The sequence below is a fragment of the Gallinula chloropus genome (assembly GCF_964237585.1).
Source record: "Gallinula chloropus genome assembly, chromosome: 2".
NCBI classification, from domain to species: Eukaryota; Metazoa; Chordata; class Aves; order Gruiformes; family Rallidae; genus Gallinula; species Gallinula chloropus.
The window spans coordinates 130,213,577-130,222,370 of record NC_140086.1 but is presented as its reverse complement, the minus strand read 5'-3'; positions in this window follow the sequence as shown (position 1 = coordinate 130,222,370).

Sequence of the window (8,794 nt, the reverse complement as noted above, 5' to 3'; positions counted from 1 at the left end):
TGCAGGTTTTGTTGGGTTGTTTTGGTGGCTGGTTTGTTTGGGTTTTTTTGATTCTAGCTACTGTTGCTATAGTATCAAAGAAACAGAAGTTTTTAACTTAAATTAGCTTTTTGTTTGTTTGTTTTAATACTGAATATTTTTATTCCAGGTTCTGACAGTGAACTGCCTTTCTCATCTCCAAAATGAAATTCATGGCCTGGTGGCCTGCTCCCTGTAAGTAGTAACATCTGCGGAGGGGTTAGACCTGCTGCTTTGATCCATTCTCTCAAGACAGCCTAATGTGCCTCTTGGTGCCTGTGGGTCTTTGATTCCAAATATTTATCTTCTTTCAGATTTATTTCTGGCCACTTGAATTTTATGTTTCTGCACAGGGCCCCTCTGATATACACATCGAATTCAGCTGCCCATGTTCATGATGCTTCCCCCGGCATCACTGGGACTGCTAATTCTTGGAAAACATATTTATTGCCAGAATAAATTATCTGATGCAACACATTTGTTCTTTTTACCATTGTACTGTGGTGTATTTAAATAGCTGCCAAGTTAATTTTAAGGATTTTATTTTCTTAAAAACTTTGCCTTTGATTTCATTGTTTTATGCCTTCAGACACTCTTTCTGCCATTAAGATCACTATACTAATCTTCACTATCTTGCAGCTACTGTGACTGAGGGAGTCATCTGTAATTACTTCTTAAATCAGATCTTGTTTGTAACTTACTACTAAATCTCTTGTGCACCAGCAAAGCTACCTACTTCTTAAAGCAGTCATTTGTGGTAACAAGAATTTGCTACCCTTAGCTATATCCTTCAGTGGCATTTGTGCCACTAATCCCAGGGGCTCAAAATGATCTATTACTACTACTTTACATCCATTTGTAGCCTTCTTCGTGCAATTCTTTTACATGGGTCATTTTACCATAAAATGCACCAGGCCTTGGATATAGATAAAAATAGAGTCTACGGCTCATGTTCTCAGTTCGCTCACCTCAGAAACTTCATTAAGTTAAAACTGTACCGTATTGAAGAGTCAAGATTAGAAAATACATTTGAGACTTTGGAGTGTCCTTGTTTCACCAGGGTTTTTTTCTGTTAGAGTTCAGAGGTAAAAATTCTACCTCACATTCTCCCATACACCTGCTGTACTTGTAGACTTGAATTTCCAGGTTTATTAATTGATCTTCTCAAACATGAACGACCTGGACACAGGACTAGAGGGTGTCTTTAGTAAATTTGTAAATGATATCAAATTGGGAGGAGCTGTTGACTCCATTGAGGGTGGAGAGGCCTTACAAAGAGACTTGGACAGATTGGAGAGCTGGGCAGTCACCAACAGCATGAAGTTTAACAAGGGCAAGTGCCAGATTATGCACCTGGTAAACGGTAACACTGGCTGCACATACAGACTGGGGGATCAGACTCTGGAGGCCAGCCATGTTGAGAGGGATTTGGGGGTCTTGGTCAAGAGCAAGTTAAACATGAGCCAGCAGTGTGCCCAGGCAGCCAGGAGGGCCAACTATGTGCTGGGGTGTATCAAGCATTGCCAGCCAGTCCAGGGACGGGACTGTCCCTCCCTACACTGCAGTAAGTGCAGCCTCACCTCAAGTACTGTGTGCAGTTTTGGGCACCACAGTACAAGAGGGACATGAAAATGTTGGAGAGTGACCAGAGAAGGGCAATGAGGACGGTGAAGAGCCTGGAGGGGAATTCTTACAAGGAGAGGCTGAATTCCCTTGGTTTATTCAGCCTGGAGAAAAGGAGACCTCATCGTGGTCTACGGCTTCCTGACGAGGAAGAGGCAGGCACAGACCTCCTCTCTTTGGCGACTAGTGATAGAACCCAAGTGAATGGTATAGAGCTGCAACAGGGGAGGTTTAGGTTGGATATTAGGAAAAGGTTCTTTACTGAGAGGGTGGTCGGGCACTGGAACAGGCTCCCCAGGGAAGGGGTCACATCACCAAGCTTGACTGAATTCAAGAAGTGTCTGGGCAATGCACTCAGTCCCATGCTCTGACTTGGCTGGCCCTGTGTGGAGCCAGGAATTGGACTTAATGATCCTCACGGGTCCTTCCAACTCAGGAGATTCTATGATTATATGATTGCTACTGACAGGTCTCTCATGCAGCTTTTATTGTTTTTACATTTATTGATACCAGATTTGTGCAGAACTGTGTCACTGGAAGCATCTACAATTCTGGATCATGAGTTCATGCTTATGTCTATTATAGGCATGCTAACTAGTATCCTTGACTGTACTGCATCTTACTTTCCCATCCTCTTGTAAATTGTAAGCTGCCAGCCCTGTTTCACTGCAGGGAATAGGGGAGAAGGAAGTATGCAATGACTTACAAAACCCCACCTCATATAAAATACCCTGGACCTGTCACCACACCCACCATCACAGCCTCTCATTTCTGCAAGACGAACTGAGCAAGCAGCACGTATCTGGGCACAGCAGCAGAGCTTTCAGTGGCAGCACAGATGCTTGCAGACTTCCTGAGCCAGAAGCGTCGTTTCCTGCACATAATGGGCCACATAAAACGAGACTGCAAAGTTGGAGTTACATCAGGCATGACTTTCTGTGGAGTCAGATACTGTCACTGATGACAGAGACACAATCCCTTTGAGCTCTGTGAGCAGAGTTCTGCAAACGCAGGCGGGGTGGCTCAGCAGTGAAATGAGATTTCTAGAACGAGGAGTACAATATTAACAGTAGATTTGTGATAAGTTCAGCCCTTATTTGGTGAGGTAATGACTAGTGTAAGCGTGTTGTTGAGCAAGCAGAGGAGGGTAAGTAGTCATGCAGAGACTCAAAGCATACTTCCACTCTATCAGTGCTCTGGCAGCATGTTAGGACTGGTAAATCAAGAGCAAACAAGGTTATTTAAGAAATTAAAGCAACCATTTTGGTAAGAAGTGGTAGCAAACTTTTCTTGGGTATTTTCTCTGCTACATCAGGGCCACTCAAGAGGAAAAAGTACTCTCCACATATTCAGGTCTCCATGCTCTAGATCAAAAGGAAGGAGTAATTGAAGGAGTAAGGTAACCATGGAAGACAAAGCCACTGTTGGGCAATTTAGCAAAGTGCATGATGTCTGTGTGTCCCATGGCTCTCTCATAGCTTTGCAGGCAGGAACAGGCTATGATTCCCCAAGTTCTCAGCACAGTGAGATCAACAGACTGACCCATCAAGACCTAGTAGTAACTGTGCCTGCATGACATACAAGCTCATTAGCTCACCCATCAGCAATCTCTGCTGAGACCTTTTAAATTACTGCTTAAGTTGCTGTCAAATGGTATCTGGATGTGTAGTGGTCCACATCAAAATAAAAATAATGATCTTCTGTTAGACTTGATTCTAACCACTGCCTTCCCACATTTTTTTATTATTATTTTTACATTTAATTATATCTAGCTCCTAATTGTGACAACATGCATCCTAAGGTTTTTCCTTCCCTACTTAATTTAGCACTGATGATGGTAGGTTATGTTACATACTTGGCAATGGAGGCTCTGGCTTGGGAGAAAGGAAAAGGCAAGATGTCTGCAGAGACTTAGATCTGTTAGAAGTCAGAGACAAGAGAAGAGAAGCCAAAGACAATAATGACAAGTAGAGTCAAGTAGATCCTTGAGTTCAAATAGACTTTGGGCAAGACTTTTAGTTTTCAAACTCGCAATAGGTCAGGCATAGAAAAGTGTACAGAAGACAATGATCACTCCCCTAAGATATGCACATCATTTTCATGCTGGATGATATGATTTTGGGTGATGAAAACAGACATCTTTGACTAAGCTGGGGAAGCCCATCAATAAATGTCCTGAAACTGATGTGCCTACTGTGTCTTTGGACATGCTGAAGTCCTGGATCAGAGCTGTGACAAGAAGACTTTGATGTCTTGACTAATGTCAGGTGGATTCCGCTAGGCTGAAAACTCACGTTTTCAATGTCTGATGCAATGTCATGAGTGGTTAGGGTTGGTACAGTAAAGGGGACCATGTCTCAACTCACCTTACTGCATAAATTCTGTTTGAAATAAACAAATGCTTGATTCAGTGTCTGAGACATACCTGTTTTCTCATAATTAACATCACATAGTTATGACGTGAGAAAATCCTAGGAGAACACCAGGTGAGTGAGAGGCAGGTGCAATGGGCATAGATGCAGTAGAAGGGAGACGGGGCTTTGTGTTTCAGGCCTGGACAAGTTAGGATCATGGCAGGCAGAACCAGAAGGTCACTTTACCATTGGGTCTTCCTGGAGGCAGAATTCCTAACCCATTCCTGTGCTGTTTGAGGCCTCTCAGGCTAATGTATTTGCGAAGAAATGACATTACAGAACTCATTCCTTAAGTTCCCATGGCGTTTTTGATAGATGTTTTCCATAGAATCCAAGCAGGTCAAATACCTCTGACTTGGTCCACTGTCCACGTGGGATCATGTGGAACAATGCCTAGGGAGCATGCTTGCCAAGCACACGATTTCCACTGTGGCTCTGGTCCAGGTGCTGTCTGATCAGTAACGCTCTGTCGTCACCAAATTCTTCGAAGCTGCTGTTGTTGGAGCCAAGACAGTTTACAACAAAACACGAGATTCCAGCAAGGACCCAAATAAAAGGAAGTAAAATACACACACAAATCTCCACATACACAAGGAAAGTGATTCCTTGGAAACATTTGGGTACCATGGCAAAGCAACACCAAGAGCAGAAGGGGAGTATGAAAGAGTGCCTTTGGGCTGGCAAAGAAGGTCCGTTCAGAAATCCGGGTATCTGATACCTGACCTTGCACAATCCTGCTGGACAAAACTTTCTTCCTTCACTTAATGATTTATGTATATATTCCCATTCCCATCCCCACCTCCAGTCAAACAGTGGTCTCATACTAGTTCAGCCCCTTGTTTCTAAGGGCTGCAGCATTTCTAACCTAACGCCAGCCACCCTACAACTGGATTTAACAGTTTTGTGACTTCACTGTCTCATTACTGTCTCTGCTGTTTACAGCTGCTGGCCTCTCCCTGTCCAAACGCAACCCGGGTAAGTGCTGGCAGATAGTAGAGAGGGTAACCAATGAAACTGGAGCACGCAGCCAGCTGTCTCTCCCTCCCCCTTCACGCCCCCCCTTTTTTTTTCTTTTTTTCTTTGTAAAGATATTTAGGTGTTGCTGTGTTCAGCGTTACGAGCCTCACTGTGCTCTGTAGAGCAATGCCTAAGTACGTTCCAAAATCTCAGTCAGTGCGTTAGGTTTGAAATCAGTGAACACTAAGGATAGCTTAGAGAGCAACCCAGAAGTGACATAACAGAAGATACAATTTGGGAGTTTAAAAAAAAAGCAAAACACAGGTGGGGAATTTGGGTGAAAAAGTAATTTTGAGGTGTAAAAAAGGATGGGTATTAGAACCAGGATAAAAAGTAGCCAAAAATAACAGGAAAAGCCAGATCAACGGAAGTAATTTCACAGGGGAAAAAGTTGGCACTAAGGAATATAACCAAAAGATTAGAAAGCTAGAAACAAAATTTAGAAGACTGAAAAACAAGAGACGTAAAACTGCACATATGGATACAGAGAAAGGATAAACAAAATACTAAAAGCAAGGAGCTAAACTATTAATAAACAAAATATATATATATGCTATGAGAGATGTGAAGCAGTGGAGTCTCAGCACTGAGCAGATTTTCTTAGTTTGGGCTGTTGTGCAAACCAGCCACCCTCATGTGATACTATGCCTGAGCTGCATCTTGCCAGGAACCTTGCATTTCAGTGGGCCCCCGCTCACCCACATGCTCCCATGCTGTGTTCTCTTTCTGGGTGTCACTTTTGAAGTTCTGAGCCTGAAAGAAAGTGATGATGAAAACTTCTTCCATGATTTTTCCCTATTTTTGACATTTTTCTTTCATCCATTCCAATAGCAGCTGGGAATCTTGTGACAACACATACACATCCTCAGACTTAATCCTACTTCTGTGCAACTCAACAGGTGACCATAGAACCATAAATCACAACATACTTTGTGTTACAAGGGACCTCAAAGATTATCTAGTTCCAAACCCCTGCCATAGGCAGGGACACCCTCCACTAGATCAGGTTGCCCAAAGCCTTATCCAACCTGGCTGCTTCTGCTTACCTCTGTGAGAGCAACCAGTCACAGGATGCAGAGGGTAGGTACTTCTCCATGTGGGAACAATGCTGAAAGAGGCAGGCTCAAAAAGCTGGCAGAAAGAATTTGAACAAGAATGACATTTGGAATTTGGGAAAGAGTAGGTGGTATAGGAGTAACTGTGGATGGTAAAAATACATAAAAATCATGATGCCCCTACTGAAACCACCTACATCACCACCATCTTTTATCTGTCACTTTAATCACTCCCTGGGTTGAGACAGAGCTTTTACTCTTTGCACCTTAGAGATAAATTTTCAAAAGCACTATACCTACAGATGCAGATGGGAATCCAGGGGAAGCTTAAAAGCTTCCATGGGACTTAAAACACCAATAGTCACACAACCTCTCACTCAAGTGTTTTGTGCCCTGAGCGCACAGGCCCCCACCAGCTGCCACAGGGCTGCAGCTCCATATGGACCATCAGCAGGTCCCATTCCCACCCCAACCCTGCTGGGATGTGGGGGATTTGTCCCTGCCCATGAAGGCACTGCCATGTTGGGCTGGGGTCTCCTCAGCCACTCGCTTCCCCCTGGGCAGCCCTACCCTTCCCACTGTCCAGCACTGCCTAGAAGAAAGTACTGAGATTGGGCTAAGCTGGTAACAGTGATCTTTCAGCAGTTGCTTATCCAATTGCAATTTATTCAGCATTTGTAAGGTCATTTTCTGACACATCTACTTGTGTCCTGTGCGTTCTGTGTACAGTGCCTGCACCATGTTTATATCTGATTATTGCTTACGATAGACAACCCTAGTATTTCTACATTTCATTGATTCCAGAGGGTGTGCTGGAAGCCCAGAATGGAGGTTGAGGATCATCATCCCTTTGAAGGATGACTCACAGATTTACAGAATTGTAGGGGTTGGAAGGGACCTCCAGAGACCATCATGTCCAATCCTCCCCTGCCAAAGCAGGTTCTCTAGGACTTATCACACAGGCAGACATCCAGACAGGTCTTGAATGGAGACTCCACAAACCCACTGGGCAGCCTGTTCCAGTCCTCTGTCAGTCCCACTGTGAAGAAGTTCTTCTGTATATCGGTGTGGAACCTCCTACGCTCAGACCACTGAACAATGAAACAACTGAACAGCAGGTATAGAAATTCTTTGGCACTTCTGTCAGCGATATGCAGTTAGCAGATGCTCCGTGTGACTTTGCAAAGAATCTGGGCTCGTAGTATGTAAAATTTGACCTGACAGATTAGCGCACGTGTGCCACTACCATCAAATTAATCCCGAATTCAAACAGGAGTAGCAGGCTTTGCCCTGCTGCCAGTTTTTGCACATCCACCATTTCTCGCAGCAGAGTCACTGCACACCAACCAGGGAGAGCTGTCAGCACCACCTTCCCCGCTCACACACACACACACACAGCGGGGCCTGCTCCCACGGGGACTGGAACCGGAGCAAATCAACAGCACAACCATAATGGATCTGTTTTTAATGCAACGATCGCCAGCCTGGCCCACCACTGGCTGCTGGGGGCTCTGGGAACCTCTATCCAGGCTACGTGCTGAGCTGAGCTGAGCTGACCCGACCCGACCCGGCTCCCCGCCCTCTGCCTCTGCCCCCCCCCGCCCCCGCCCCCGCCCCCGCCCCCGCCCCCGCCCCGGCCTGCACAGCCGCAACACCCCGCACCCGCAGCTGACGGCGCCAAGCGGCACCTGCCCGGGGAAAAAAAGCCCCCTCCCCCCCCCCCGCCCCCATCAACGCCCAGCAGCCTCTCTGCGCATGCACCACCCCAAGCCCGCGCAGCTGCTCCCGCCCGGAACTACATATCCCGACGTGCCGCACGCGCTTGCCGCTGCGGCGGAGCCAATGGGGAAGGCGGAGGTCAGTTCCGGCCCCCTCGACTCCGGCTGCGAGAAATGTCCCCAGCAGGTGTGGAAGGAGACGCTGCGCCGCCCTTCCCCCGCATCCCTCTGAGCCGGCCGCGCGGGCGGAGCGCCGGCGAGGAAGGCGGTTACAAAGGAGTAACGGAGGGAGGCGGGAGGGAACAGGCCCCGGCTTCAATATGGAAACCACGGGGGGGGGGGGTCTCTCCTCTTCCTCCTTCCCTACCCGAGCGGGCCGGGGAAGAAGCGGGAGAGGCGGGGGACCGCCAGCTGGGTACGGCGCGGAGGGAGGAGGCCGCGCCTCAGGGGAAGCCGCGGCTCAGCTTCCCGCGCGCTGTCAGTTACGAGCGCACAAGGCGGGCAAGTGCCACCGGGTTGGCCAGCGCCTCGCGCGGCCCCGCCCTCCCCTCGCTGGATTCGCTGGCGGCCGGCGCGCGCGCGCTGTCAATCAGCGCCCGGGCCGCGGCGGGCGGCCCGAGGGCCACGGCTGGATCGGGCCCCGCCCCCGGGCCCCGCCTTTCGGCTGTCAAGAGCGGCACGAGCGCGGGAGCCGGAGCCGTCCGCCCGCGCCGAGGGCGGCCGCCGCCTCCGCCCCGAAGCGCGCGCGCCCCGGCAGCCACGCCCCCTCTCGCCCGGCGCGCGCGGCCAGAAGACGAGGAGGAGGAGGAGGAGGAAGACGAAGGCCCTTCGCTTGCCCCGCTGCCTGCCGGGGCCGGGCTCACGGGGCGCCGCGTCCCGCCCCCGACCCGCCTCCGGCGTGGGGAGCTGAACTGGGGCGGAGAGGGGCGGCCGAGAGGCTGGCGGCTGG